The sequence below is a fragment of the Trichosurus vulpecula genome, chromosome 9 (assembly GCF_011100635.1).
Source record: "Trichosurus vulpecula isolate mTriVul1 chromosome 9, mTriVul1.pri, whole genome shotgun sequence".
Classification (NCBI taxonomy): Eukaryota; Metazoa; Chordata; class Mammalia; order Diprotodontia; family Phalangeridae; genus Trichosurus; species Trichosurus vulpecula.
The window spans coordinates 7,539,742-7,549,581 of record NC_050581.1 but is presented as its reverse complement, the minus strand read 5'-3'; positions in this window follow the sequence as shown (position 1 = coordinate 7,549,581).

The following is a 9,840-nucleotide window of genomic DNA, read 5'->3' as shown; positions in this document are numbered from 1 at the left end:
AGGTCTGAGATCTGGGTTAATGAAGGAAGTACTTAGATCAATGAAATTATGGATATTTTGATGAATGATAATACTAGTAATTAGTGAGTAGGAAATGCTAGCAATTCATTTCAGTATAGGGTTATTTTTTCCCTTAACAGAGAAAGCATAATTGGGAGAAAAGTTTTATAGAATATTAGACTCAATCACATTTTTGGGAAACAATCCTTTAGGCCATATGATGATGACTCAGGTCCCACTGTTCACATAGTGGAAGTTTATCCTAATTGTAGATGTAGTGTCTGTGGGGAAATGGCCTCACACATGTCAGCCTTGTAAATCCAGTCCTAGAAAGGTGCAGTGAGCGAACATCAGAAATGTAAAATATCTTGAGAAAACCAAGCATTACCTTGTTATTTTTAGGACCTAATGTGCTGTCATGGAATTATAGCTCATGAAAACTGGAACGGACCTTAAAGACCACTGAGAGGAACCCCCTCATTTTGTAGCTGAGGAAACTGAGTCTTACAGAGAGGCTTGTCTTGAGTTTCAGGGGTCCTTGATTAATAATAATATAGTGGAATGATAGTATGTACCCACTATTAGTAGGGTACAGAAAATGTTTTGACTAATTTTTCCAGTTTGGTGGAATAGGAAGATTCTTCCAGTCCTCCATGATGCTGGTGCCCTCTGTAAAAACAAGGCTGCTTGCAGCTGCTGTGGGGGTATAAGGCCAACAACACCAGCACACAGGAGGGCAGCTAGCACAGGTTCTTTGATCTGCTTTTCTAAGGAGAGCAACTTTAAGGGGATTACAATCTCACTCAGTTGATCAAGGTAAACAGAGGCTAAGTGATTTGCCCAGGGTCACACAGCTAGGTCTTCCTGACTCCAGGCCCAGACCTATATGCATTGAGTCACCTAACTACCTCCCTAGTTTCTTTCAGAGCACAGCTCAAATGTCACCATCCACATCAGGCTTTTTCTGATTTTTCCTACTTTCTAGCACTTCCTCTACCAAATCACCTTGTCTTTATTTGTCATATATCCATATCTATATCTATATCCATTTCTATATCCGTATCCATATCAATATTTATATCTACATCCATATCCATACCTCCATATATCACGTCATTGAATAGAAGCTTCTTGAGAACAGGGACTCCTCCAGACCCTCCCACAGCTGAGCCAAATTACAAGAGGTTGAGGAGGAAGAGAAAAATGGAGTCCCAGAATGAAGCCCTTCCTAGGGGTGATTCTGAAAAGGAAGAACGATGTCAGACAAAAGCTTGGGGTGTGGACCAGTGGAGGTTTCTCAAGAAGCGGGGGAACTGGGCATATTTGGAGGCTGCAAACAAGCAATCAGTAGCTAGGGGGAGGTGGGTGATGAGAGGGAGAAATGGCAGGGGCTGGGGCAAGGACCTGGAGGAAATGGGACGAGGTACGATCAAGGGTTCAAATTAAGACCGGCCTTAGGGAAGAGGCCCATCTTTTCAAGGGGAGGGGTGAGGAGGAGTATTGGGAAAGGTGCCTCTAATTCTTCAGGTCACCTGCAGAGGAAGAGGGAGGATGGTTGGTGTGGGAGGGCTAGAGGGGATAGCTATCCCAAGGCATGTGGAAAGAGAGGCAATTAAGGGACAGTAAGAGGATTGCCTTGGGGCAGCTGGATGGAGCCCGAGGCCTGGAGTCAGGAAGATCTGGGTTCAACTCTGGCCTCAGACGCTTACTAGCTGTGTGACCCTGGGCAAGTCACTTAACCTCTGTTCACCTGAATGTACCAGAGAAAGAAATGGCAAACCACTTCCATCTTTGCCAAGAAAACCCCACGGACAGTATCGCCATGCTAAGGTCCACAGAGTGACAAGGAGTTAGAAATGACTCCTCAATGACAACAAAGGGCCTGCCTTACAGCCTTACATCAGGCACACGTGGAGGGGGCCCAGGTACCCAGGCTGTGTTACTTTCTCCAGGATCCCCGTTTGGTGGAAATGGCCTTTTCTGTATCCTTCAGTCTCACAGTGGATGGAAGGTGCAAAGAACAGGATTTTACTTTTCTTATTGTTTGTCGATTATTTTGAAAAAAAGTGTTTTATGGGGTGGAACTAAAAAGCTTTACTTCATCCAGTGTTTCTCATTCGGCAGTTAGATGGCTCTGTGGATAGTGCGCTGGACCTGGCGTTGGGAAGACCTGAGTTCAAATCCAGGCTCAGACCCCGGGCGAGTCACTGAAACTTTGCCTGTTTTCTCATCTGTAAAAGGGGGATTGCACCTATTTCCCAGGGTTGTTGTGAGGACAAAAGTGAAGGAACATTTGTAAAGTCCTTTGTAGACTTTAAAATGATCGCTAAACGCTACAATGTTGCTGCTGATGTGTGTGTCAAGATCATATGAGATTCAGTTCAATTTAACAAATGTAAATTTAAATGGCTATTATATGTAAGGTGGAGGCAGCTAGGTGGCGCTGCAGCGGACAGAACGCTGGGCCTGCAGTCAGAAAGACTCCTCTTCCTGAGTTCAAATCTTGCCTCAGACGCTTACTAGCTGTGTGACCCTGGGCAAGTCCCTTAACCCTGTCTACCTCAGTTTCCTCATCTGTAAAATAAGCTGGAGAAGCACATGGCAAACCACTCCAGCATCTTTGCCAGGAAAACCCCAAATGGGGTCACTAAGAGTCGGACATGACTGAATAATAGCCACCAGAGCAATGCTGGAAGGCGCTGGACAAAGACAGGAAGGAAGCCGTCCCTGCCCTTAAGAAGCTTCTGTTCTGAGCCCTGGAGCTAACTTTGTTCAGCTACCACGAGCATAAAAGCACAGACCAGGGAGACGCGTGCTCATTAAAGCTGAGACTCTGCAGCGCCAAGATAAGTCTTCCAGAGCACCTCTGTTCCCTGCACTTCCTTCAGGGAGTCCAGACCCATCAGTGTTAATAATAGGAATGAATGAGAGAAGAGCTCAGTAATGGCCAGAAGTATTCAGTGCCAACGCTGCATTGTCTCACTTTCCATTTTTATTAGCGTGAGTGAGATGCCATCTGGTGTTCTTTGGGCCTTCCTCCAGCTGAGTTTATTGGAGGTCCTGGGCTAATATTTATTTGTTTCACTCATCTCTCCTACACTCGCTCAACAAAACATTAATTTAAATCCAAAGATTGTTGGGTTTTTAAAGTTTGCATCAACTTTTAAATTAAAAATTAAATCAAATTAAAAATCAACTTTTAAAAATAACCACTAGGCATCAGGGACTTATCAGTTTCAACAACTCACTTTATAACAGTCTCAATCAACATTTATTAGGCACCTACTATGTGCATGGCACTAGTAGGCACTTAGGTGGCTCAGCAGATAGAGCGCTGGACCTGGAGTCAGGAAGACCGAGTTTAAATCCAGCCTCAGACATTCACTAGCTGTGTGACCCTGGACAAGTCACTTAACCTCTGTTTACCTTAATTTACTAGAGAAGGAAGTGGCAAACTACTCCAGTATCTTTCTCAAGAAAACCCCAAACAGGGTCACAGAGAATTGGCTATGACTGAACGACTGACCAACAATGTGCAAGAAACTGTGTTAATCCTTAAGATTATACATTCATACGTGCAGGTGAGATGTAGATACATATGTTTGATGTATGCATATTTTACATAGTTATAGTCAGGGTATGTTTGACGGGAGAACACAACAATAAGCATGAAAGACATAATAAAATTCACGTATGACTGGAACATGAAGTCAAGCCTGAATGTGTAACGGTATCCGTGAAATATTTTAAAAAGTGTTTCATTGCTTTTTTTCTTTAAATATTGTTGTCCTTTTCTAAGAATATCGCCTCCCTCAGGACAACCTTTCTTTGTAACAAAGATTTAGGATTAAGGAAAATAACTGGCCACGTCCGGCAATGTAGGACTCATCGAGCACCCGTGGTTCATCCTTCTCTGTGGAGAGGCAGGGTCCTTCTCTGCTCCAAGTCTTCTAAGTCACGACCGGTCACAGAATTGTTCAGAATTCTGAAGCCTTTTCTCCCGCTAAGTTTTTTTTCTATTATGAACTTAACAATTGCCAACAAGCACACACATTCCAGTATGCAAAGATCAACAGAAAAGGAGGATTACGTATGAACCATGAACTTCTGTTACATCTGGATTTTTTTTAAATGTAAAATTTAACAAAGAAGGGAACAAACACGTCCCTTGTGAACATTCTGGTCTTCCAGTGTCATTTTCCTTCATGTTATTGAGACCGTTATGCAAATTGTTTCCCTTTTCTTGTTACGTCTCTCCACATTAGTTCATGCTGGTTTTCTTAAGTTTCTCTGAATTCAGTCACAATTTCTTCCAGTGCAATAACACTGCATTTTGTTGATTCACTCTACAGACAACTGCTTCCCTCCCCACTACTCCTAGTTCTTTGCTACTACAAAGGGGATTTCTACAAATAATTTTTGTCTCCATGGGAAATTTCCCTTTGTCGTTATTTATTTAAATTTTAAAGGCTAGCCTATCTTGCCCAAAATAGAAATGCAGCTAGATGGTACAGTAAATTGAACCCTGGGCTCGGAGCCAGGAAGATCCATTTCAAATCTGCCCTCTAACACTTTCCATCTAGGTGACCCTGGGCAAATCACTTGCTGTTTAGTTGTGTCTGACTCTTCATGACCCCATTTGGGGATTTTTGGACAAAGATTCTGGAGTGGTTCGCCATTTCCTTCTTCAGCTCATTTTACAAATGAGGAAACTGAGGCAAACAAGGTTGAGTGACTTGGCAGGGTCACATAGCAAGTGTCTGAAGTCAGATTTGAACTTGGATCCTCTTGACCAGCACTCTATACACTGTGGTACCTAGCTGCCCCAGACCGGTATGTAAATCTTGTATATTTATTTGTGTACAGGCAGGGAGCCAGTTATTAAATTTTCACTGGGAGCATTTCACCTTGAAAATCAGCAAATCATAAGAAGATGACAGAGAAAATGTTAATAATGTAGATAAAAAAGCTGAAAAATGTGTAGGGTATAATTTTTTTGGAGAGCTGGTTGTTAAATATGCACCAACACACCATACGCCATATTTAAGTTCTGAGTTGTATCCTCCCTACTAGGCTCTGCGTTTCTTGAGGAAAGAAAAGAGATCATCTTTTTAGTCTCCAAAGTTCCTAGTGCTCTTTGCAATAGTAAGTGTTCAATGAACATCTATTGAATCAATAATCCCCCATTTAATAAATGAAGAAACTGTTAATGCCAAAAGGGAAGGTGATTTGTATGTATGTAGGTATGCCTAGGGCAATCAAGGTTCTTCTGGATTTATAGCATCACTCTGCTATGTATTCAGTGAGAAAAGCAGGAATACTAGGTGAAGCCATCAAGCTGCAGTGGTCACACAGGATTGATGGTACGGGACTTGTGAGACAGGTTTCAGAAACTGATCTGCAAGTATGCGTCAGGGATAAGGCAGTTAGACGGGCTGGGGTTGCTGGCCATCTTGAGATCTGGCAGGTGGGCACTGGCGAGTCATTAAGCTTCAGGATCAGGGTTAGGTAGGAGCTGCAGCCTGGAAGCAGCCACGGCAATCCGGGGAATAGGGGATGGAAAGCAATATAGGAACTATATTTGTTCCTACTCCAAGCAAATCTCTGGGCCAAAGAAACATCTACGTTGACCACCGCCCACAACCCTATTGCCCAATTTTAGGCTTCCCAGGGTTCTTCTGATACACTTCAATGCCTTTACCTGGGATGCTCTGCCCAAAAGGAGGTACATTTTGAAGGCTGAAACCTACCTTTATATCTTGGGGTTTACTGGCTAGATTTCTTTCTTAAAGACCATGCCTTAAACCCAATTCACTCTGGCTCTCATTGGCTGGCCAACTATAAGTCCCTACCCAAGCACCCATAATGGTTACTGTTTGGGCACAGATGGTTCAGAGTGAATTGGGTCTTCCCTCCCAGTTTGATTTTTATTTTTGGGTTAAAGGGGCCATCCCTTGGCTCACTTCTTAAACAGCCCTAATCACTGATTGGATGTTGCCTCAGTCAAAGTGAGAATCTGGAAAGATCTTGGCTTAAAAAGGCCAACATCTGCCAGTGTATCCTGGGCCATCTCCAGTTGTCCTATCTACATCATGCCACTGGACCCAGATGGCTCTGGAGGAGAAAGTGAGGCTGGTGACTTTGCACAGCCCTCCCTCACTTAAATCCAATTTACTTGCAAGTCATGGCATCATCTTCCTGATGTCATTGGTCCTCTTGGAGAAGGAAGGACAAAACACAACCACAGTATATTTGATATATACTTGGAAAAAACTTTCATATCCAATTCTTTTTGTGTGTTGATATGTTCATACTTATTAATATTTGGTAAATTCATTGAAACAGGGAAACAAATTAAAAGCCAAATAGAGGATTTTGGATTTTATTTGCAACAGGAGGGAGCCTTTTGAGTCTCCTGACCAGTGGAGTTACAAGTCTGAACTGTTCTTCAGAATATCTCTTGGTAGCTGTGTGGAGGATGGCTTGGAAAGGGGAGAGAGTGGGAGAAGGGTACCCGAGTAGAACATGATTGCAAATTGTCCAGGAAATTATGTGAACTGGGGTGGTGGCTATATGAGTGGAGAGAAGACTGTGGTAGTGGTAGTGTTCTCCTGTTTTCTGTTCTTCTTTGATCTTGTGCTGAAACATTTATGCAACTTTAAAAAAAATTATATAGAACCTACTGCATGCCAGGCACCATGCTAAGTGCTTTATAAATATTATACAATATGTATATTACATACATGATATTACAAATATTATCTCATTTGATAAAATTCTACTTCCCCATCTATGCTCTGGGCCTCTCAGCATACAGATGGCTTCCAACCATTCCTTATAGTAGACCTACTCTGCGATATCCCTAAATAGCTCTTTGAAGAATTTCAATCACTTCTTTTTTCTGGCTACTCCTACAACAATGAGAGTTGGGAAGGAATCTGTGTAGTTAGCATAATTAACTCCATTTTGTGACTGAGTTGTTTCTCAGTATGTTAAGGACTTGTGCCGTATGATGTAGTAAACAACAGACAAGCAATATCACCAGATCACCAATGGAAAAATATTATAAACCACCAATCAAATGATGAGGTATTAGGAATGCCCATGGCTAAGAACTACGCAACCCACCAGAGGTCCCAGCCTGCTCCTTGGCTGGGACTGGAACTGGCTCCTGTGTTTTCCCCAAGCCTGAGACTCCAGCATCTCCCAAGTTTTGCTTGAGGGCAGCGCTGATTGACAGAAACTTGCCCTACAACCATCCTGGAGATTGACATTCAGCCTCCAGCTAGGCAGAGAGAATCCTGTCCATCCAGTATGTCTTGAGCAACTCTACAAATACGATGCTTTGAGATGGATGCATCCAAGCACAAGTGTTAACCTCACAGCTACATTTTCCAAAAAACATGGTGGGGAGTGATTGATCGCCTTTACATCATTACTGCTGAGATGTCCAAAAGGCAGGATGGGCATGGCCACATCACATCACGAGGTGGAATTTCCAGGGGACGCAGCAGTATGAAAAAGAACAGTTTACCTCGCGTGCAAAATAAAATCGACTGAGGAGCGTAACAGAATTGTCACAAAATATCTGTTCCATTTTATTTTACAAGGTACCTGATCATTATTTTTGGTGAATATAAACACAAGGAATCATGAAAACAATCGCTACGCTTTATTTATTTTGTAATATAAATACTGTAACGCCCTCTAATGTGTAATGTAAACATTTGGTGTAAAGAGCTGTATACAAACCAGTTTTAAAAACACAGAACATGTTGTGAATGTGTTTTCTTTAAGTCTGCTAAATATAAAAACAGAGCTGAAGAAAAAGGTGTCCTCCATCACTGTACAGCTTGGCAACTCCTACAAAGCTAGAAAATCCTTGAGTATGAATGGGGTTGGTGACGGATCAATGTCACTTCACTAAGTGCAGAAGCCTCTCCAAAAGGCTGGCCACCATGCAACTCAACATGGAAGGAAGGGCTGCTATGCGAGCTAATGAAGAGAGTGCCCATAATGACTGAGTTACATATCTTTTGAAGAAGTAATAAATGTATGTATTTTCTTTTGCATTTGTACTTGCAGATCCACTATTATATGACTATTGTACGTTTGTAAGCCTATGACGTGCCCTGGCTAGGAAGTGAGCTCCCTTTGGAGCGTAGAACTACCCCTTCAACTTCGACAAACAAGTATTATGTTCCTACCATGTGCAGAGGACTATTCTAGGTGCTGGTGAAGATACAAAGACTAAATAAGACATAGCCCCTGATCTGACGGCACTTAAGGTTTACCCAGGAGCCACGATGCATTTTATCATTAAAATTTCCAAACAAGGGTATTTTCATTATATTTGCATTTTCCCCACAATGTAGCACAATGCTCCACAGACACTTGAGTGACTGATCAATAGATTAATAATCATTATTTGTGAGTACTGTTTTAAGCCAGAGTAAAAGATCTTTTTAATTTTTCAGAAAGAACAGATGATATCCTAACTAGGCTAATTTCCGTGTAGTCTTATCTATGGACAGAACAACAACAGAACTTTTACCAGACTCTTTTAGGCCTATAATTTTATAACATGTAGAAGGTCACATTGCATAGTTTATCTTTTAATACTGGAAGTTGCTTCCAAATTCTGGGAAAAGCATTCTACTTTTTGGCAAGAAACAGTGTATGCATGACCCACTTGCTGTCTCTAAGTCTACTGGGCAGAAAATAAGGCATCAGAAGTTTCTAGACTATACGCATCGATTTATACGTTCAAGTGATTTATTAAAAAAAGAAAAGCTCCACTGCCACCTCACAAGCTTCCTGCTGGCTCCTTGTGAGACTTTCCCATGGTCACCTCATATCCTGGGGACTTTGTGCTGTTACTGAGCTTTGCAGCGAAAGATTACACAGTGCAATGGGGATTTCAGAGGCGAATTGGCCAACGATTCTATGAGAATCCATAGGCAGTCAGTTCAACAATTAGAGAACACAAGCTCGCCTCTAGGGAGGTAAGAAAGTCAGGAGGAGTTTCTCTAGGAGGGCGAAGCATAAGCCAAACCATTCTTAACTAGCCAGGCCCTTGGCTGCATAACAAACACTCTACTTGCGGTACGCATCTGTCGTCTCGTCTGTTCCTCACAACAACCGTGTGAAGTAGGCAGGACAGCAGGATTAATCCCATTTACTGGACTGAACAGAACATTTAACAGAAACTGAGGCTCGGAGGTGAAGCGATCTCTTCAAGGTCTTACGTCTGTCCCAGGGAGCTTTTCCACTGTAGTGTGCTGTCCACATAGGTGAGGGTGTGTGTATGTGGGTCTCTATTGATTGAATCGGTGTGATCAGTGTCTGCCATGCATGACTCCCTTCTAAAGAGGGTGCCCCGAGTCCTATGGTGCCCTGAAGTATAATGAGAGCAACTGGTCAGTGGAGACTTACAAGGAAAAGTTCAGCTCTGTCTAGAAGCTCCCAAGCTTCTAGGGCTCGGGGGGACACTCAAGCACTCATCTGCCTCTGAGGGTGAAGTTACAGAACAGCCAGGAGAGAGAAGCCAGTCTGGATGGAGGAGTATCGACAACTGACTATGTCCCGGTTCTGATAGTGTGGTGCTAATCTCCTCTCCCTCCTCACTACACCCCATTTCCTTTCTAATCTAAGAAAATACTTAGCAAAGGAGACTCTGGCTCACACAGTCACTGGCTTAGCTTCAGGTCTAGAATGGACTATAACAATGTGTTATGGAGGGTACAAGGCTAAGAGGAACAGTATGGACTGGACTGAGAGATACGGGTCATTAGTATGATTTTGATACAACCTGAAGAGGGCAGAAAACATATCCTATGG